The sequence below is a fragment of the Helianthus annuus genome, chromosome 11 (assembly GCF_002127325.2).
Source record: "Helianthus annuus cultivar XRQ/B chromosome 11, HanXRQr2.0-SUNRISE, whole genome shotgun sequence".
Lineage (NCBI taxonomy): Eukaryota > Viridiplantae > Streptophyta > Magnoliopsida > Asterales > Asteraceae > Helianthus > Helianthus annuus.
Window position 1 is genome coordinate 186,294,224 of NC_035443.2, and position 23,197 is coordinate 186,317,420.

Below are 23,197 nucleotides of genomic sequence, written 5' to 3' on the forward strand. Positions count from 1 at the left end.
ATGAGCTCCAGTTCCAATAAAGACATAAAAGAACCACTAGAAGAACCCGAACGCTTTCTCAGAAAAAGGTTAAAAGCCAAAAACCAAGAGAAAGTTTCGGGTGATCCACCTCCAATGGCGGACCAACGTACCCTTATGGATTATCTACGACCCACCGTAGGTAATCTAGGCGCCGCTATCAATGCTCCGAATGTCGAAGCCAATAACTTTGAACTTCGGCCGCATTTGATACAAATGCTCCAAAACTCCGCAACCTTCCACGGGCTTGCGGACGAGGATCCCCATCTGCATATAACTAATTTCTTGGAAATATGTGATACCTTTCGGATCAATGGAGCATCAAACGACGCCATCCGCCTCCGTATGTTTCCCTTCTCACTAAAAGACCGAGCGAAGGCTTGGCTCAACGCCCTTCCAGCTGGATCGGTAAACACCTGGGATGAACTAGCCCAAAAATTTCTATATAAGTATTTCCCTCTTGCTAAAACTGCTAAGTTAATGGCTGAAATTAATACATATTCACAAGAGGACGGGGAATCCTTATATGAAACTTGGGAAAGGTTCAAGGAGCTATTACACAAGTGTCCCCATCACGGCCTCGCAATATGGCAACAAGTATCCACTTTCTATAATGGATTGTTGCCACACACTAGGCAGACACTTGATTCTAGCTCCGGGGGACTTTTAGGTAATCGACGCCCACACGAAATATAATCAAATTGAGGAAATTGCTCAAACCAATTTTCAATGGCACACCCCCCGGGGAAATAAGTCTATCGCCCCGGGCGCCCATAAGGTCGATGAAAGCACTTCTTTACAAGCCCAAATCGAGGCCCTTTCTTCAAAGATAAAAAAATTGGAAATGACAAAAACAGTCTCGATTATGGCTTGTGAGGGGTGTGGTGGGTCACATGAAAATTGGAGTTGCATGAAAGAAACAGACGATCAACAAGAAATGGTAAACTACATTGATAATAGACCTAGGCCGTCGGGTCCCCCAACGGGAACTTACAACCAAGGATGGCGAAACCACCCAAACCTTGGTTGGAGGGAACCCGGCAATAGTAGTAACCAACAAACCCAACGAACAAACTTTCAGCAACCAAGAAATGAGTCACAAAATTTCACTCAACAACAAGGTGGACGAGAAAGGCTCGAAGATACTATATCTCGCCTCGTCTCTGACACTGATAAGAAAAACTCGGAAAGATTTCTACAATTAGAATCTAATTTTAGAAATCAACAAGCTAGCACTCAAAACATAGAAAAACAATTAAATCAAATAGCTCAAAATTTTTCCGAGAGACCGCAAGGCGCATTACCTAGCAATACCGAAACAAACCCAAAGGCGCAAGTTCACCTCATCACACTACGAAACCGCACCGTAGGACCTGCAGAAGTGCCACCGCCAACGGAAGAAACAGTACCGACACCTCTGCAGGAGAAGAACTCTCCTCCATCACTAGAGCCGACCAAGGCTCCTCGAGTTCCGTACCCCGGTAGGTTAATTCGTCAAAAGACAAATGAGCAATTCGCAAAATTCGAAAGTCTGTTAAAACAATTGCACGTCAATATTCCTTTTATCGAAGTCCTAACCCAAATGCCCAAATACTCTAAATTCACGAGGGACTTCCTTACGCATAAGAGGAAAATTGAAAATTTGCAATTAGTTAATTTAGGCGAAGAATGCTCTGCCCTCGTGCTCAATAAACTTCCCCAAAAGAAAATCGATCCCGGAAGCTTCACGATTCCATGCTCAATAGGGGAATCGCCCGTTCGCAATGCCTTAGCCGACCTAGGGGCTAGCATTAACCTCATGCCCTCGTCAATGTTCAAAAGGCTCGGCTTGGGAACCACGAGCCCTACAAAAATGAGCATACAACTCGCTGATCGATCCGTCAAATTCCCACAAGGTGTCATCGAGAATGTCTTGGTAAAGGTAAGCAGATTCGTTTATCCAGCTGACTTTGTCATACTCGATATGGAGGAAGACACCGAGGTCCCCCTTATACTAGGGAGACCCTTCCTTGCCACAGCCCAAGCAGTGGTGGATATGAATGACGGGACACTCACCTTGAGGTATGGGGATGATGAAGTGAAATTCGGAGTTGGGAAGAGAATAGAAGATGACGACCTGGTCAATTACATGAAGGTTATTGATTCAAGCTTGGATGCTGCTCTCCGACGGTGTAACATGGGACGCCAAGCATCCCACTCAGAAAATATATAACCTCGAATCGGGTCTAGCCAAGGACCCTTATAAACGTGGCGCACCACGGAGGCATTCCGCGGAACTATCCTTAGTTTAGTTTAATCTTTTAGTTTTATTTTGCAGAATAAAACACACTCATGGTGGTAATGGATGAAAAGGGAACGAGAAAAATGGACCCATGCACGAAGAACAGAGCAACCCGACACAAATCTCCATCACAGAAGGCTCAACACGGGTCGTGCCCAACCAACACGACCCCGTGCTGAGCCACCTGCAGAAAAACACCCAGTTCAGGTAACTGGACACGGGCCGTGTTCAGCGGACACGCCCCCGTGCCCAGGCTTCTGTTTCAATTCTTTAATTTTTGTTACTGGCACTTGACCACGGGGCCGTGCCCGGTCACCACGGGGCCGTGTCCAGGATGCCAGTAACATAAATCTTTGCTTTTTAACTTACTTTTACACATCCTAATCAACCAAAAACCTTATTTTTGGACACATTGAGGACAATGTGTAATTTAAGTGTGGGGGGATGCTAAAACCTTGAATTTTGCAAATCCTAAATACAAGCCTTACACAAAACTCTATTGGAACCGCTAAACACCCCAAAATTTTTTTCAAAAACTTTTTCATTTTTTTTTATCATTTACTTGTCTTAGTTTAAGTTGGGAATAACAAGTTCTAAAAAGGTTATATTTTTACAAATTTACAACCAATAGCGTCGTGATAACAAAGAACCAACATAAGAAAATTACGAAACGGCATAACAAGTTTAGTTAAAAATTTGATTATATATACTTGATCACATTAAAAACCCATTCCCACAAAAGTGAGTTTTGAGCCTTTATTTAGCATAAAGATATACATATTTAGACTAAATGCTCATTTTTCGTTTCTTGTGTGAATAGCCGCTTGGTTCTTACAACTCTAGAACTTGCCACGACGATACATTCCCGGTCCTTACCAACTTAAACCCAAGTAAGTAAGTGATGGAGGCATTAGGACTAACCATATTTTTCTTTCTAAACCATTATTTTTCATTTTTTTTACCACCTACCCAAAATCCCCCTAGATAGCCCCTTTGAGCCTAAACCTTTCATTTCATTACCCCAAAACCCTTTTTACCCACCAAAAACCCTTTTTATTTTTCACCCTTTATTTTAGTAACAAGCTCGGTTTTTCGCAAACTCGCCTTTTTATGTGATGAAAAAAAAAAACAATGATGAAGTCAAAAACAAACAAAAGCTATATAAAAGCTTGTTTGGAGAAATACTTCAAAATAAAAAGTCACTAAAAACAAGGTATGTCACGAAAACCGACGCTTTTTACGATTTTCGCCCTTTTACTAACAACTAACCCAAACCACCCACCTTTAACCCAAGCCTAACCCTTCACCCAAAAAAGTCCTCTTGATATTTACAAAGGTAAAAAGTTAAAAAGGAGGAGGATTGATTGCTTGGCAAGCCTATGGAAGGCGTAAGTTCCATGCCGCTCTCGAGTGATTCACTAAAAATTACACCTTCGGCCGAGTGTTGAGTGATCTCCCGTGAGGTATGTGAACTTGTATATAAATGGAATTTTAATAAGGCATGCTATGCCCAAATAAGTAATTTATCTTATGAAACGTTCAAAATAAATCATAACGAATAGGATTGTAAATAAATAAAAATAAAACTTACAAAGACCTTGGATTCCCGACACTCTAGGACAAGCTAAAAACTTTCTCTTCTACCTATTCCATTTGGGAGTGTAAGCCACATTTAAAGAGTTTTGCTTGAGGACAAGCAAAAGTTCAAGTGTGGGGGTATTTGATGTGTGTAAAATGCAACATATAAATCACATCAATTAAGGCATAAAACTAACCCTTTTTAAGTACTAATGTTGGAAAAAGAGTGTTTTTGTCTTCCTTTTGTATTTTCAGGATGAAATGAGCTCAAAATCACAAAAGAAGCAAAAAGATAACTAATTCTAGCATAACTACAAGAAAAGGAATAAAAGTAGACTGCCCGGATCCTCAACGGCACCTCCCAAGGCAAAGAAGAGAAAACAGAAGACTGAACACGCCCCGTGTCCAGCGAACACGGGGCCGTGCCCAAGAAGCAGCAGAAAAGACAAACCAGTAGAAGCTTCCATCGCCCACCACGGGGCCGTGTCCAGTGGGCACGGGGGCGTGGTGAAAGTACAGCAGGCGCATTAATTGTAATTGCGAATTACAATTAATGAAGAGAGAGAATGTCAGACGGGCACGGGGCCGTGTCCAGCGGACACGGGGCCGTGCCCAGCCTTCTGTTCAGCCTATAAATAGGGGTGCTTGGTTTCATTCCATCTCATCCCTTGGCACACCACCTCTCTCACACTTCATCCACCACCCGCCACCACCATAACACCATGATCCACCACCATCATCCATTGTCCATCGTAGAGTGTGTGAGTCGTCTCGGGATCCAAGATTGATCGTAAGAGTTCTTGACAATCAAGGCCATGTTTGCCTAAGTCTCTTACATCACTTGGTGAAGACAAGTGTTTAGTATAATACTTTTTATTTTTAATCTTTTGCACTTTTTATTTGGTTTTGTATTAATGACTTTAATAACTAGTTACTTATGTTGAAGGTGATCTTTCCTTATCGTTTGTCCGTGGTGTCTTGGCATTATTTTACTGTCTATATAAAATAAAAGATTTTCACCATTCATATCTCCACGGTCTATATGGAGGTATGTTGGCTACCTGGTCGGGGGTTAAGGGAACGGTTTGGTAAAGGTCTTGCGCTTGTTTAGCGTTTAGAGGTCCTGCTTGGGACCTGGGTCAAATTTAGTAGGATCTCCTTCAATGCCCATAGGTATTGGATGGCGGGGATCCAAACTCTTTGACCCCCTCATAAGTTAACTACAATTAATACTATAACCCGGCTATTTAGGACTGTATCCCTGCTGACTCAGACTACTTAGCCGAGGGTAACGTCACCGCCGAAAGCGGGGCCTACCACAATTTGCATTAATAACTTAATTCATTATCTTTCAATAATCCGACCCTTTAGGATTGTATCCTTGCTGACTCAAACTACTGGGTTGAGGGTAACGTCGCCTTCAAAAGAGGGGCCTACTACAATAATTAAGATAATCTCTTAAACAAGTGCAAAGGTGCGAAAATAATCAAAGGTTATACTAACACACGTGTCGGATCCAAGTGATTCATCTTGTCTATCTGTTTTTATTTTATTTTATTTTTCAGCATTTAGTTAGTTTTTATTTTTCTTAGTTTAAAACATTTTTCTTACTTTTTGATTTGATTAGACGTTGAGGATAAACCGGTATTAAAAACTCTTGTGTCCTTGGACGACCTCGGTATCTTACCAACACTATACTACGTCCACGATGGGTGCACTTGCCCATATGTGTGTTTAGTGTTAGTGAATATCGTGTTTTATAAATTTAAAACTTGGCTAAAAGTGTAAAAAGGGGCTTAAATATACATCTAAAATATATACACACCGACACACATCAATATGCTCTCCATTGGGGTAACCAATGATAAGGTGGTCATGGACCGAAACAAGAATGACGGAAGGATCCTCGTCACGGAAGCCATCAGCAAGAGTAAATCATCACCAAAGTCTGGCAGCGCGGATGGTTGGAAGTCGTCCTCGTCCTCGGTTGTCAATATCTGATTTCTCACTCTCGGAAGAAGGTGACATGTGCGTCGGTACATAATAATCGTAGCATGTATATTCATAGCAATCACTAACACTTAGTATATTGCAAATAAGGACAATTCATCATGTAATCATGTATTTACATTATTCTTCATGAAACTTTCTATCCTTCCTAGTCTCTCAGACTAAACTTCCCAGTCTCTCAGATTGAACTCCATAGTCTCTCAGACTACATTTCCCAGTCTCTTAGACTGAACTCCCTAGTCTCTCAGACTACACTTCCTAGTCTCTCCGACTACATTTCCCAGTCTCTTAGACTGAACTCCCTAGTCTCTCAGACTACACTTCCCAGTCTCTCAGACTGAACTCCCTGGTCTCTCAGACTACACTTCCCAGTCTCTTAGACTGAATCATAAGCATAAACTTTGAAATGTGTTTCGTGTATTTTGTTTGTAAAAATGTCTGTTTTTCCTGGAATCGGGCGTTTCGTGTATGCAATTAAAACATCTTTGTAAAAAAGTTTTTGTGAGAGCCCTAATGATCATAGTCTAGACTCGAGAAAGAATCCTAGGTCACTACGATCGAAGCTCTGATACCAAACTGTCACACCCTGACTTTTGCGGAAGTGTGATTATGGTGTGACTTTCTTAATACCATTGCATTCAATTATAACAACAATTATATGATAAAACCAGAGATTTGTCATGCACTAAATGAGTTTAAAACATAACAACATTGTTTAAAACGTAGACTTCAAATTCAAGTTTTACAAACCATACGAATTGTTTATGAGTTCACTAAGGACTCGTCAAAAGATATTAGATGTAACTAAGGTTTGGAAGATGTGTCTCGTCCAGGAATAAGACACACTGACCAAACCCAAAGACCATGGATGACATCTTATTCCTATCGCAGCATAAAACTTTCAACGCCCGCTAGATCCATTTACTAGTTCCCTGAAATACATGTAGTTTGAAAACATCAACAAAAGTTGAGCGAGTTCATGTGTTCGTTTGAGTATGTGTATAAACCTTTGAAATCGTTGTAAGTATGTATGTAAGTTTATAACTCCCGGTATGAAAGCGACAAGGAAACAGATCAATTAATGTGTAGCTAATACATTAATATACGTGACATGGTGCAGGAAGACTCAAACCTAGCAGACTTTGTACCGGGCTTCCAGCTGTAAGACATAGTCACCACATGGCCCATTCGGCGGACTCATGGATGGGGCTCGCTACACCCAAGTAGATCTATTACTCCTGTCCCTCGGTCCTACTACGAGGATTAATGGCCTTAAGTATGCGCCTACCCATTCACATGCTCTACTGTACTTTCCTTCGCTAACCATACCAATTGTATTTGTCTGTAAGCATTTGTAATCATTTGAAACAAGTACTTCACCCCCGAAGTTATAAAACTAAAAACAGTTAAGAGAAAAAGGGGGACATGAGCTCACAGTTTTGTGTTCTTCGAATCCGCCTGTAACTCAAAGTTTCCTCTGGCGTACACGACTACCTACAATGTACTATGGTCTTATTAGACGAGCGGGTCGTGCCTTGACCTTAGTATTAATTAGTGCCTTTGAGTTACGTTTCCAAGTGTCTTCATCATTATTTCAAGCTATGTAATTATTTTTCAAAATAATAAATATTTTAACTTAAATTATATTTATTAAATTTTGGAATAATTGTTAGTACAATATATATCAACTTAATACATCCCAAGTATTTATACTTGTATCTTCTTCCGAAGGATGGGGGTACCTTTCACTTGTATAGTCTTGCCATGTATTAGGATCGTATTCTACTTTCTTTGACTAAGAAGATTTTCAAGAATATGTTAGAGCAAATTACAAATCATGGGTTGGTAGACGGGCAACAAGCTGCGCCGCCACCCCCTTTTGAATTGCAAATCCTACTCGGCTAAACACATAACTATGGCCTACAGACACTGTCGCATGTGCAAGTGCTACCTTTTGAACCCGCTTCAAGAAACCGGACGCCACAGGGGCCAGACAACCAAAGGTATCGAACGCGAAAGGAAGGAAGGCATGTTGATTATCTATGCAGGCCTGCTCGTGCTTGGATATTTTCCCCGCCTCAGCCTTCTGCGTCGCTTGCCCTGAAACAAAACCACTGCCCCTGAAACCGGCAAGAGGCGACACCCCCGTGAGATCAATGCAAGCATGCTTACCCCCGGACCATCCAAAAACCAGCACATCGGCTGGTCGAAGGGAAGACCTCCCCTCCTTCGGGTCCGTTAGGAAATTAACCGGAGCCTCTTTTTTAGCAGCGATACCAGCTCGCTTGAGAACGTCAAACAACACATCTCTAACCAGATTTTTATTGTATTCCAGTGTGTGTTCATACGTACGAGGATAAATATTTTTATTGTATTCATTAAGTATTCTTTATACTTAATTTCATATTAATTATTCCGGAATATTATCTTTAATAAAAGCCCACCAATATATATTTCATGTACTGTAGTAAATATTATCTAGAAAAATTATTTATAATTTTTCTTTTGGCAAAAACATTTGTATTTTCTCATAAGTTTCAAAGATAATATATTTTCATGTCTAACTTGGCAAATATACATATAAACTCATTTTTCTCCAAAAATGACATATTTCATATTTATTCGGGAAGTTATATCTTTCGCCTCAAAATATTGTATTTCGTGTGTGTAAGAAAATATACATTTCTTAAAAATAATATATCTTCTAAAAATTTCAAGAAAATACATATTCATACATGCCAAAAATAATATATTTTTCTCTTGTGAAAAATATGATATAACTTTGTAGTAGTTATGAAAATCCCATTTTCATTCTCTTGGTGTTCAAAATGCTGATTACCAAAATATACTTGTAAATAATTTTCCGGAATATTTTGTGAGTTATATTTCTTTGTTTGGTTCTACCAGTATTTTGGGTATTCTTTATATATTTATTACTCGGAATTTTGGTAATATCTCGGATTGTAATTTTTGGTATTTTGATAAGTTATATTATTTCAAGCACCAAAATAATATAACTACTACACACAATATACAAGTAATCACACATGTGTGTCTTCAATGTATATATATTCTAAATATTTATTTTTAGCCACTTTTATTTATAAAAACTAACCTCCAATAAATATAGATTTTGTAACAAAATTCATGGCAAAGTTTGTATAACAATTTATGGTTTAAAATACACTTTTAAGTGTATGTTAATAAATATTTTTCTAAGTGTTTAGATTTTTAGAAAATTTTGCCATAGTTTCCCCTAAAAATGAAGGTTTCCATGCTTTCAAGCATATCATTTTCTTTTGTAAAAATCACTACAGCCAATTTACAATCATCAACAAACAATCTTTACTTACCCATTTTGCCAAAATCATGCATTTTCTACTACTTCATGAACTTGAATATTTGTAAAAATTTGTAGTAACTTACTAGTGTTCTTAGTAAGTCTTGTTACCTTTTAAAGTGTGGTTGTTTATATAAAAACACCATTCTTGAATGATTTAGATGTGTACAACTTGTAATCATATTTTTCAAAAATATTTCTTTATGTATGCTTCTTGTTACACAAGTGTTTCTACACTTGTTTAACCACTAAAAATAAGATTTGTTTATGTAAGAACCAAGTTTTAGCAAAACTTATATTTTTAGCTTGGTTTCTTTAGAAATCTCCCATAAGTCTTTAGATCTACAAGACTTACATCTTATTCTAATCATTATTTTACAAGAAAACAATATATTCTTTCAAGTTCATGCTTTGTGTGAGAATGATTTATGAATCTCTAACATGTTCATCCTCTCATCTTGCTAGATTATGTTTTTAATCATGATCTAGCAAGATCATATGATGATCCACATCATTTATACAAGCAAACAATGTTCAACATGTAAATCAATACACAAACAACATGATTTCTTCATTAAACATGCTTATGTTCAAGTTAACTTCTTATGTATCTTAGAGTTCTTGATGATTAACATTATGTTTCTTCTTTTAACCACTTAAAATGGAAGTAAAATAGCAAGATCAAGACTCTTGCCACTAGCTCAAGGCTAGGGATGATCAAGAGGATAAATGAAGTGGATAAAAGCAAATGGTGAAGGTCCTTCAACTTCCGAAAGCTCCAAGCTTCCTAACATAGCTCCTTACACCTTAATATCACTTGGGAATGGATGGAATGGAAGTGAAAATGGAGGTGTGTGTGAGCCGTAGGTATGGAGGTGAAGAGGGAGGAGTTTTGTGTTGAAGAAAATGATATGAACTTTGGCTAAATCTCATGGTTTATAGGCATTTTTTCCAACATGTAAAGGAATATGGCATATTATGTATAGAATATGCCAAACAAGATCTAATTAATAATTAAAATAAGATCTTCTAGGTGGGTCCCTTGATGGGGCTGGATTTGGTGAAGGTGGGGGGTAAAATGTAATTTTTTTGGGAAGTTTGGGGTTTAAAGTGCAAACTAGAAGGTTTAAGTGTGTTTAGGTGTTTTTATGATTTTTAAGGTGTTCTACCACCAATACTAGCTTAATATTATAAAAACATTACTTCTATTAAATTTTGATGTCCCGGTTATTGTCCGGTTGTTTGGTTCGTTACGGTTCGTTAAAGTGCTGAATTGCGCCGTTTCACTAAGTATGAAACCCCTTTTGTGGCAGTTTTAATTCCCGACACTTTGTAAGTTATTTTGGACAACAAAACATAAATTTTTCATGATATGATTGTGTTAAATAGCTGGTTATAGCTGAATTGTGCTGATTTTCTGCAGAATTCTGTAGTTTATGTGAGTTTTTGGCACTTACCGGCACTTAAACTATCACTAGGAATGTAGTTTTGTGAATTCTTACTTTCCTACACACTATACTAGTGTAACACTTGGTTTCTAGCTCATTCTGTGTCTCAACACAATGTATGTCTATCTACTGAACTCTATCAGCATTTTTCTGATTTGTCGGATAACTGTGCTTAGGGCCGCCGCAAGGGTAAGCCAAATGAGGCTTGGGCCTTGGGCCACCAAAACTATAGGGGCTCCACAATTTGAAGAAACCACAGTCCATTTATAAAAGATTTAGGGTGTGGGTTATCAACAGATTGATGGTTGGTAGTGTATGGATGTTGGTGAGACCCGGGTTCGAATCCCTGGTTCAACATTTTTTTCTTGTTTTTAAATTTTAACACAATCTTTCAAATAATTATACTTGGGCCCTTCAAGTTTGACTTTCAATCACATACAGTTTTTTTGGGAAAAAGGCCACAAGATTATACTTCGCCTTAGGCCACCAAAATGGTTGAGCCGGCCCTGACTGTGCTAACTGCGGTTCGTGCATCATTTGAGTCAATAAAGTTCTCATGCGATAATGACAAGACATTAAGCAATATATGACGCACATGTATATATGGTATCAATCAGAAGCAATTCAAGTAAATAAATTGTAATTTAGCACAGTTATTAAGAACTAATCATTATTTAATAATTGTACAGATGTATGCAAATTTGACGGTTGTCACATTCTCCCCCTGTTAAGAAAATTTCGTCCTCGAAATTTATACTAACTTAACTCCTTAGGGTTACATTATGTGTGTATGGATACGAATAATACTGAGGTAGATAACCACAAAACCGAATCAAGACTTATTCGAAACAGGTGCATCCAATGACATATTACAATAATCAGAACCCAGCGGTTAAAAGGTATGTGTTTCAGAATTTGATGTCAAAGGACACGAGATGTATAGATGTATAATCTAGTGTAACTCAGTTAACAGGGGTGTAACAAAGGAGTTTTGACCAATGGATTCCCAACAATCGGTCACAATATGCAAACGAGCCTTCACAAACCATGGCATCCGCTATATGAACTCAAAATCAACAACTTGAATGTGATAGTAACATGAAAATGATCTGTCAACTTTCGAACAAATACATGGATAAAATAGTGTGTTTGACATTTTTGAATTGCGAAAATACACCGAATGAAACACAAGCAAATCTGGTGTATTATTGTCTTAATTCGTAGTTGCATTAGGAAGGTTTAAATGACAAGTCAAACAAAAGTATGTGTAGTTTTGTGTGAAACGGTTGACCATGATTAGCACAAGCTACAATTTGTAATGACACCACAAGGTGTCGTAATTGACATATTTCAATAGTATCGGGGACCGGTGTTTGAAAACAAATAAAAGTGTACTAAAACAACCTGAAGATTTGATTTACACAATGTCATAGAGTTTTCAATCGGATATGGAACATTAAAGAACTACTGGTTCTGATTGAAGATGAAAAAGTAATAAGTACCGTGTCCCACCCCTAATTTCCACGTGTCACCGGTGGGCCCGGTGGGGGAGTATCGTGACGTAGTTGATATCGTCATTGTCAAACAAAACAAATTATAATGCACAGCGGAAGCAATGAAAATAGATTTACTTCAACCATTAAATGTAATATCAAGTATCACAAATAGTCGAAATAGATCCACAGGCGGATCGAAATAAAAAGAAGGAAATTGTTCAACAGATAAATGCATCCCAAAGCTTGCGAGACTCTATGATGCTAAGGAGAGGCCAGCCTATTTCGTATAGCACCTGCACTTAATCTTTTTGGGGAAAATACGTCAGTTTACACTGGTAAATACAATTTAACTGACTCATTTTGAAAAGGTTTTAAAAATTGATTTAAATGCACAAGGCACAAAACATTTTATAACTTGGGAATAATTAATCAAAGTTAAACTTGTAAAAGAATTACATGTTCGTTATGCGTTCAGTCGCCCGAGTCGTGTCGGGTTTAAGGTTAATTGACACACCACTTAGTATAAGTCCGCGGCGGGAAGCCAACGTCTATACCTTAATAAATATGGACATAATACCGGGTGTACGCCTACACCCGGGTGTCAAGGTCGTGGCCAAAAATGATGCCAAGGATATCCGGGACATGGTCATTAAACTCCCAAAGGCGTAAAAACAAACAAAACCAATTTTCAAGCGGGTCACATTGATAGTACCCAACTACTAATGAGTTTGGGGTCAATTGCCCGACCAAGCGGTATTTTATATACCGTACCCCCAAGCCCGTATAAGGGAAAATAAGTTAAAAGTATTTACCTGAGCAAGTATAAACCACAAAAGCAAAAATGCAAGTGTCTTTTACTGAGCTCCTATTCTGGAACGAAGGTTTATAATAACCTATTAGAATCCCAACGGGTCTTAACATAGCCTAAGCTTAGACCGGTTAGTTTCGAGGGATAAATATGGTTTAATCGCGAGGAAGGCGAAAACCGAAAAGGAATGTGACTTAGACCCTACAAGCTTGGATACTTGTATAACATGGGTAAACTAAGCACATTCAGGATTTAGAGACTAAGATGATACGGTTTGACCCGTTTCGGCTAATATGCGTAAACTAGTCACATAAGCCGATCCGAACGCGAAAGTGCGTAACGGGTAACCATATAAATCATATAAAAGTTTTCCTGAGATTATATGCACCAAATATGTTTTAATATCAGTAAGATATGTCCTATTATTCCCCAAATGAATTTAACACCAATTACGCCTCATAAGGGCATTTTGGTAATTTTACATAAGCTAAAAAGGTAAAAACGGGAAATCTGAGTTTTCATCTTTAGTTTACTGTTATAATATGAAAGTTTTACTAAATATATCAATAGGTATTTGACTTTATGCATATAGACTAGTTTTGACGTACACTATGTCGTAAAAATGCCTAAAAAGGCGATTTGGAGCCATTTCCGGGTTTTAAAAGAAAAGCTGGTATTTTTATAATTCCAGAAGGCTCAAATGATTATATTTAACATAATAAATCAGTAGAAAAAGGTTTGGGGTCAAAAGGTTTTGTAAAACTCATTTTATGGCCGAAAAGGGCAAAACCGGCATAAGCCGAATTTAGCTTAAAACCTTAAGTTATGCTTAGCCTAAAAATAAATAAAAATCTTTACGATTCCCAAAATATTATTATATAACAATGGGTATAAAGTTTTGATATAAAAGCTAAGTTTAAATGGGCTATGCGCTAATTACGCTAATTATTCACTAAGAAAGCTTCTAATTACGCTAATGAGCATAATTCTTAATCTAGACCTCAAAATGATGTCAAATTTTGGGGACAAGTCTATATTTCAGTAACTAAGATGTCTACCCTTTTTCATTTTCAAAAATTATGATTTTTTAGACATTCGGGCATAATGGTCAACATATGGGCATTTCACGGAAACATGCATGTGAACAAGATATCTAATGAACCATGTTGTATAATCACAGGAGGATACACTAACGTGTCATTAGGTCCAAAAGAAGCTCTAAGGAAATCTTAACCTTAACCAAAACGGGTCAGAACTGAAAGTCAAAGCGAAAGTCAAACTATGCGACTTTCGGTTCCGGACCGGGTCTAAACAGAAAATTGTCGAGTTGAACATGTTGGAACATGTTCTTACATCATTTACCAAATTATATTAATGATAAAACAGGTTGCATGCATCCTACATTGCTAATTATAAGTTAATTTGAATTTAAGCTTTCAGTTGACTTTTTATAGTTAGCTTTGACTCGACAATTGACATGCTTAGAGTGGGAATCTGGAAATACCCTTTTAGGGGTTTGTTACCCACTTAATTACCTACTTAAAGGTATTTTTAATTCGTGATTTGACAGAGCACATTTTAATTAATCACGAAGTCAAACCTTAATTACGACGGTTTGACTTTTACTTAATTAACTAAGCTAGAATGGATTAAGGGAGGTTATGGACACTTACAAGAGTCCTAAGGAGGATTAGGGAGCCTAATAAAACTTGGTGTAGATCAGAGAAGCTCCAGAGAAGTCTTGAACCAATGATTCCAAAGAGCAAATGAAAATGGTCACACTTCAAGCTCTTATATAGTGAACTAGAAGGTCCAAGATCATGCCAAGCTAGCCTAGAATGGTTACAAGATCAACCCAGGTGTCCCTATGAGCCTAAATACTACCTAGCAAGCCCCTGATTTCAAAAACCAACATTCTAAGTCGGTGCAACGGGCTGGACAGGCAGCTGTCCAAAATCTGCTGCCAGCGACGGTCTTACGGACCGTAAGCTTGAGGCCTTACGGTCCGTAAGGACCTCTTGCGGACCGTAAGCTAGAAGGGCTACGGTCCGTAACCGACTTTGCTGAAAACGCCCAGGTACCCTCCTTACGAACCGTAAGCCTAAGGCTTTGCGGTCCGTAACCAATGGCCAGAGGACAAAAACTTGTGAACTTTTAAGTCTTGACCATGCACTCAAACCAACTCCGAAATCAGTCCATCTTTTTCAGTAGTGGGGCCACATGCTCAGCCATTGCATGCCTGGTTAGGTCTTAAATGTTCCCATTTAATTTCAACTCACAAGGGTCTTGCAAAGTGACGGAGATTAGCAAGAATGAGTCTTGGATTCTCATAATAGTTGGCCAAGGGAATTAACTATATTGGTTCCTATTTACAAGGATTTTATTTAACATTTTCAGTAGTAACAACCTATAATTCCAAAGTCCTTAATAAAGATGCAACTTTATTTATTTGAGAGCAACCGGTTATCATATAAGATGGTTATCTAATGATTTAAGGATCTTGGGATTTATAACAATCCGGGTCGCTCAGAGGTGATTTAATAACATGTCGCCCTTGGGTCGTTCAGAGGTATTTTAATAACATGTCGCCCCTTTTTATTAAAATCCTACCAAACATCTTTTTATTTAATCCGGTTTTTCTGACACATCTGTCTAACGTGACACGTGTCTTTATTTTAATGGACAGGAATTTTCGAGGTGTTACATCCTCACCCCCTTAAAAGAAATCTCGACCTCGAGATTTACTGAAACAATTGAGGGTATTTCTCTTTCATCGTGGATTCTAATTCCCACGTATAATCAGGACCTCGGCGGCCCTCCCATCTAACCTTGACGATGGGTACATGCTTCCTTCGAAGCTTCTTTACCTGTCGGTCCTCAATCGACACAGGTTTTTCTATAAACTTTATGCTTTCGTCTATATGCACATCTGTATGCGGTATGACTAGCGATTCATCAGCTAGGCACTTCTTCAGATTGCAGACGTGGAACACATTATGAATACCACTAAGCTCTTCTGGTAAGTTCAACTTATAAGCTACCGATCCTACACATTCGATGATCTCGAATGGTCCAATGTACCTTGGGCTTAACTTACCCTTCTTGCCAAATCTCATTACCCCTTTCCAAGGTGATACTTTGAGCAAAACTTTATCGCCAACCTCGAACTTGAGGGGCTTTCGCCTATCATTAGCATAGCTCTTCTGCCTATCACGGGCAGCTTTTAGGTGCTCACTAATCTGGGTAATCTTGTCCGTTGTCTCCAGGACTAATTCTGGTCCTGATAATTGAACTTCTCCTACCTCTGCCCAACAAATGGGTGTTCTGCACTTTCTACCATATAGTGCCTCAAAAGGCGCAGCCTTTATGCTGGTGTGGTAGCTGTTATTGTAGGAGAACTCGATCAGAGGCAGGTGCCTATCCCAACTCCCTCCAAGGTTAATCACACATGCACGAAGCATGTCCTCCAAGGTTTGAATAGTACGCTCACTTTGCCCATCCGTCTGAGGATGATAAGCTGTACTAAAATTCAATTGCGTACCCAGAGACTTTTGGAAACTCTTCCAGAAATGAGAAGTGTATCTGGTATCCCGATCGGAGATAATAGATACTGGTACGCCATGCAGGGATACTATCTTATCCACGTACAGTTGGGCTAGCATGTCGGAACTGAAAGTTTCTCTAATGGGTAGGAAATGTGCTGACTTAGTCAGTCGATCAACTATCACCCAAATAGTGTCATTTCCTTTCTGTGTCTTAGGCAACTTGGTGATGAAGTCCATCGTTACCCTTTCCCATTTCCAGGTGGGAATTTCAGGCTGTTGTAGCAAACCTGACGGTTTCTGATGCTCGGCCTTAACTTGAGCGCACGTCAGACATTTAGCCACATGGGTGGCTATAGACTTTTTCAAGCCTATCCACCAGTAATTTGCCTTTACATCCTGGTACATCTTATCCACTCCAGGATGGACGGAATATTTGGAACCGTGGGCTTCCTTAAGGATGACGTCACGAAGACCTCCAAAAACAGGAACCCATATTCTTCCATTTAGCCTTAGGATTCCGTCTTTGCCATAGGATAACTGTTCTTCAGTTACTCCTAGCTTTTCATTAGGGTAGTTAGCTTCAAGCACTGCTTCCTTTTGTGCAGCTAACAACCTTTCATTCAGACTGTTCTTGACCTCAATGCTTTTGGCATTGATCCTGATTGGCTTTATCCTTCCTTTTCTGCTCAGGGCATCTGCGACTACATTGGCCTTGCCTGGATGGTATCTTATTTCACAATCATAATCATTCAGAGTTTCCATCCAACGTCGCTGCCTCATGTTCAATTCTTTCTGGTTGAACAGGTGTTGGAGACTTTTGTGATCAGAATAGATCACACACTTGGTTCCATATAAATAGTGCCTCCATAACTTTAGTGCAAATACTACGGCACCCAAATCCAAATCATGGGTGGTGTAATTCTTCTCATGCACCTTTAATTGTCGTAAGCATAGGCAATGACCTTACCTTTCTGCATTAACACACAACCCATCCCGGTGTGTGATGCATCACAATAGACAACAAATTCATTAATCCCGTCAGGTAACGTCAACACGGGAGCGTTACTCAACTTCTGCTTCAAAATGTCGAATGACTCTTGCTGCTTAGGTCCCCAATTGAATTTGCTATTCTTGCGAGTCAGCAAAGTCAGAGGTGCTGCAATTCTTGAGAAATTTTCGATAAATCTCCTGTAGTATCCTGCTAAACCTAGGAAACTGCGGATTTCCGTAGGTGTCTTTGGCTCTTGCCAATTCATGACAGCTTCAACTTTAGCGGGATCCACTTGAATACCGCGCTCACTGACCACATGTCCAAGAAATTGAACTTCTCTCAACCAAAACTCACATTTAGAAAACTTTGCATAGAGCTTTTCTTGATGAAGCAGCTTCAGAATGCAACGGAGGTGCTTCTCGTGATCAGCTTGATTTTTGGAATATATTAGAATGTCGTCGATGAAGACGATAACAAATTTGTCCAAATATGGCTTGCAGACGCGATTCATGAGATCCATGAATGCGGCAGGTGCGTTTGTGAGCCCGAAAGGCATCACTAGGAACTCGTAGTGACCATAACGAGTCATAAACGCAGTCTTGTGCACATCTTCATCCTTAACTTTCAACTGATGATATCCTGACCTCAGATCGATCTTGGAGAAGTAGCTTGCCCCTTGAAGTTGATCGAATAGATCGTCGATCCTGGGCAAAGGATACTTATTCTTAATGGTAACCTTGTTAAGCTCTCGGTAATCGATACATAAATGCATCGAACCATCTTTCTTCTTGACAAATAAAATCGGTGCTCCCCAAGGAGACGAACTAGGCCTAATGAAACCCTTGGCTAGCAAGTCGTCTAGCTGCGTTCTCAATTCCTTCATTTCCGTTGGTGCTAGTCTATAAGGTGCTCTAGCAATAGGTGTAGCTCCAGGAACGATATCGATCCTGAATTCCACTTGCCTGTCTGGCGGCAAACCAGGCAGTTCTTCTGGAAAAACATCAGGGTACTCTGATATAACGGGAATGTCCTCAATCTTGGGCTTCTGCTCATCAATGGTCACCTGTGCCATATAGATAACACAACCATTCTTCAAACATTGGGACGCTTTGAGCATAGACACCTGCTCAGGCAATCCATGACGTGTATCTCCCTGAATGGTGAGTGGCTCACCAGATGGAGTCTTGATTATTACTTGCTTCCTACTGCATACAATTTGGGCTTGGTTATGCGATAACCAATCCATGCCCAATACCACATCGAAACCGGCTAACTTAAAGGGTAGCAGGGACAGAGGAAAAGAGTGGTTCCTAATGGATATAGCACATCCATCTAACATAGTCGAGACGGTTTCTAAGGTACCATCTGCTAACTCTACCTCATAATTTGCACTTAAGGCTTTAACAGGCAATCCTAACAGTTCACAGAATTTACTATCCACAAAAGATATATCTGCTCCAGAATCAAATAATACTCTTGCATAAACGTCATTAATGAGAAACGTACCAGTTATGACGTTATCGTTCTGGATGGCCTCCTGAAAATTCATTTGAAAGACCCTAGCATTGGTCTTCTTCCCATCTTCAGTCTTCTTGACATTCTTTGGGCAATTGGTCTTGATGTGCCCTTTTTCGTTGCAACTGTAACAAGTTGCATCCTTCAACTTTTTGCACTCAAGGGTTCTGTGCTCAGAAGACTTACATATCCCACACGCCTTAGGCTGGGATTTCTGTTCGAATCTGCACCTCCCAAAGTGGTGCTTCCTACAAACCTTGCACTTGGGCCTATCGCCCGACTGATGCTCGCTCCTCCTGGCTTCAGACCCCTTCCTACTGTCACGGTCCCCCCTATGTTTCTTACTTGAGCGTCGTGAATTGTCATCTTCACGTTTCCTCTTGTCAGAATCCGCATTTCTCAGTGCTCTTTGTCTCGCTGCATCCTGAGTGAGAGACAAAGATAAATCGGTGACAGATCTGAATGTAGTAGGCCGAGAGGCTTTCACACTGGCCTTGATTTCTGGGGCCAAACCCCCAATAAAGCGCGCGATTCTATTAGGTTCCGGGGTTACCAGGTAAGGAACCAATCTGGACAAAGTATTGAAGCTGGTGAGGTATGCCTGGCAGTCTAGGTTCTTCATAACTAGAGATAGGAAATCAGACTCTATTCGCTTAACCTCATGCTGAGGGCAGTAGTTTTCCTTAACAAGAGCAACAAACTGTTCCCATGACATATTATACAAGGCAACCTTTCCAGAAGCCTGGATCAACGCTCCCCACCAAGCTAAAGCCTCACCTTTGAAAGACTGGGATGCAAACTTAACCATATCCCTTTCAGCACAACCACTGATGTCTACCACTGTCTCTATCTCATCAAGCCATGTCATACAGTCTACTGCCCCTTTCTCTCCAGTAAACTCCCGGGGTTTACAAGACACAAAATACTTATACGTGCAACCCTTAGCACGTGGGGCTTTACCAAACACAACCTTCTTGGGATGAACACTGTTTTCATTTGAGGAATGTCGGTCATCATCTTTCTTAGATCTGGGTGGAGTAGGTGGTGGTTTGTTGCGAGCCTCTGAATGATTCTTTGGTTTAGCATGCGGTGTAGATAGGGTTCTACTACGGCTCTCACTGTACTCACTGTACTGCCGTTCTAAGGCTTTTGCTACCGCCTCATTAACGATTGCTTTTAACTCAGCACTGGTTACAAGGAATTTAGCATCATCACGGTTTCCTACCGGATGGCTATTGACTTCATCCGATCCAGCCATGTAGCTTCAATTGCTACATACAAATGATGGACAAGGTTTTAACTTAAAGGCTCTTATAGTATTTTATGTTTTATTAACCAAGGTTTTAAATTGCCATTTTAGGTTAATTTGTTAGAACTTTAGGATTTTATTATTATCCTATGATACTCTATTATTAGCACATAAGGCCTAGTCACAAGGACAGTTAAAATATTTAATAAACCAAGAGTTTATAGTGTCTAGGTGTTTTAGGTTGAATCATAGTTCATTACCATTTATTAACAGGGAGTCATAAGCTACCACTGTCCTTAGTCACGGAGGACATTTAGTTATTGCTCACAGGCACTTCACTTCAAAGAAGTGGTTAAATAATTTAAGGGAATTTAAAGAAATTAACCCTTTATGAGGGATGGCCTGTGTGACTTTGCTGATTCACAGTTTGCCAAGATCGTTAACATACTAACAGATGTTAACTATAATTGGAATCTATTATGTGGGTTATACCATTTTGGCCATGTTTGAAACAACACAAAGGCTAGGTTTTACCTCCAAGATTCTTTAATAATTAACGCAGAATAATTCTAAATTGAGATGTTAATTATGGATCTTAACCTAATTATGGAACTACCATCTTGGCCTTGTTTTATAAGTCATAAGGCTAGGTCTCGGTTCTCTTTAGATTTTACCAATTTAATATAATGGCAGATCTTTTTAAATTTTCATTTATTTTCATGTTTTATGCATATAATTAATAAAATGAAAACTTAACTAAAACATCCCATAAATTGTTTTTAAACGAGTACCACATTTGCCCAAAACGGGACTTCTACGAAAATAATTGCCCATGCAAGGGCGGAAATCAAGAACAAACCCACGCAGGGGTTAACTAACCAAACATGCTCACGCAAGAGCAGAGTACAAAATGACAAGCTCACGCAAGAGCTGAATATTGAAGCAGCAAGTCCACGCAGGGACTGAATTACAACTTAAATAAAAATAACAAGGGTTTTCAATGACCCCTCCTCTTAGACCTCCCCTTCAGCAAATCTGACAGACCCTTGAAGAAGCCTTGCCGCTCCCTGCGGTCTTCTCGAACTTCCTGTTCAACTTGGTTCAACCTATCTAGAACCTCCTGCTGAAGCTGTGGCTGCGGCGGCTGATACACAGGTGGAGGAGGTGGCGGATGCTGGTACCCATAAGTCGGGTAGCCAGTAGTCCAAAGTCCTCCATAAGGCCCCTCAGGGTGACTGGCATTGTAGTCCCATGCCTCTTGATACGGATCCACACTAGCATAATTGTAGTTGTAGTGGGTATGCGCCGGCTGCTAGAATGGATTGTACGCTGCTGACCCGGCGTATGCAGGAATTGGGTTATCGAAACCCAATGGTGGTACCACAGGTACTGAGTTGATGTCAGGAATAGGGCTCGATGGACCTCCCAACTGTGGGTCCTCTTCTTCCTGAAGTGGCGGGTAATGGCTGCCACTTGAAGGCTGGGGAGTACTGATTCGAACTCCTCCTCGCTCGGACATCCGTGCGTTCGACCTTCTCCGCCTCGGTGGCTCCGGAGGCGGTTGCTGCTCTACTGGCGGTGGTGGCGGCGGTGTGACCGCCCTGAGTCGAGAATCCTGGGAAGGATCTTGTTGCTGCTGATATGGGGACGAGTGCTCAGAGGGCGTGAAGTACCAGTCCCACTGCTTGAATATCTCTTGGTAACTATCCGGTCCGCGATACGGCGATCCATGGAATGATGACCCATCTGAGATCTCGATGGGGTGGTTCGGCGTCCCTGAAGCAGGCTCCATAGGGTCTGTATCTTCGTCCATGTCGTTTTCCCCTGAGAAATGGTCTTTGGGTCCAAGTGGGTTGAAACCCACGGGTTCTGGCAGAATGTTGGCCGGGTTGAATCGGCTTTGGAAAACTGGGGTTGGGTCACCAAAAGAGTGATGAGAGTTGGATCTCTGCAAAGGTATGAAAGAGGGTGGTTGCTGGTTGGGCTCATTTTCCGAGTGGGGTCCAAAGGAGTGCTGGTAAGAAGGTGAAGAGCTAAGGGAGACAAATCGTCTTCCAGGTTCAACATAGAGCCTCCATGGCTCTTGCGGGCTCGTGCTCATAGTAATGGATGGAGTACGCCGGTGCGAAGGCCCGGCTTCGTGATCATGACCTGTGACTGGTCCTTTGCCTCTACCGCGAAGGAATCTTGGTGGCATGATGACCTGCATACATGATTTAGATAACAACAACAATATAATAATAAAAGACTCAAAATAAAACAAAACAGAGTTTGTCCTATGTTCGATGTCTAGACTTGGAACTCGAAGAATGTGCAATTTGTGCACTGAGATTAAACACAGAAGGCTAGTGTTTAATTCACTCAGTGTTGGCTCTGATACACAAATTATAATGCACAGCGGAAGCAATGAAAATAGATTTACTTCAACCATTAAATGTAATATCAAGTATCACAAATAGTCGAAATAGATCCACAGGCGGATCGAAATAAAAAGAAGGAAATTGTTCAACAGATAAATGCATCCCAAAGCTTGCGAGACTCTATGATGCTAAGGAGAGGCCAGCCTATTTCGTATAGCACCTGCACTTAATCTTTTTGGGGAAAATACGTCAGTTTACACTGGTAAATACAATTTAACTGACTCATTTTGAAAAGGTTTTAAAAATTGATTTAAATGCACAAGGCACAAAACATTTTATAACTTGGGAATAATTAATCAAAGTTAAACTTGTAAAAGAATTACATGTTCGTTATGCGTTCAGTCGCCCGAGTCGTGTCGGGTTTAAGGTTAATTGACACACCACTTAGTATAAGTCCGCTGCGGGAAGCCAACGTCTATACCTTAATAAATATGGACATAATACCGGGTGTACGCCTACACCCGGGTGTCAAGGTCGTGGCCAAAAATGATGCCAAGG

General features: G+C 40.0%; 1 non-coding gene across 1 annotated transcript; it reads right to left on the reverse strand.

Annotated features, from left to right (window-relative positions):
- Positions 1–492: 492 nt before the first annotated feature.
- On the reverse strand, positions 493–599 carry LOC118484471. Its single transcript, XR_004873582.1, has one exon. It is a non-coding gene; the product is annotated as a small nucleolar RNA R71 (small nucleolar RNA).
- Positions 600–23,197: the final 22,598 nt, after the last annotated feature.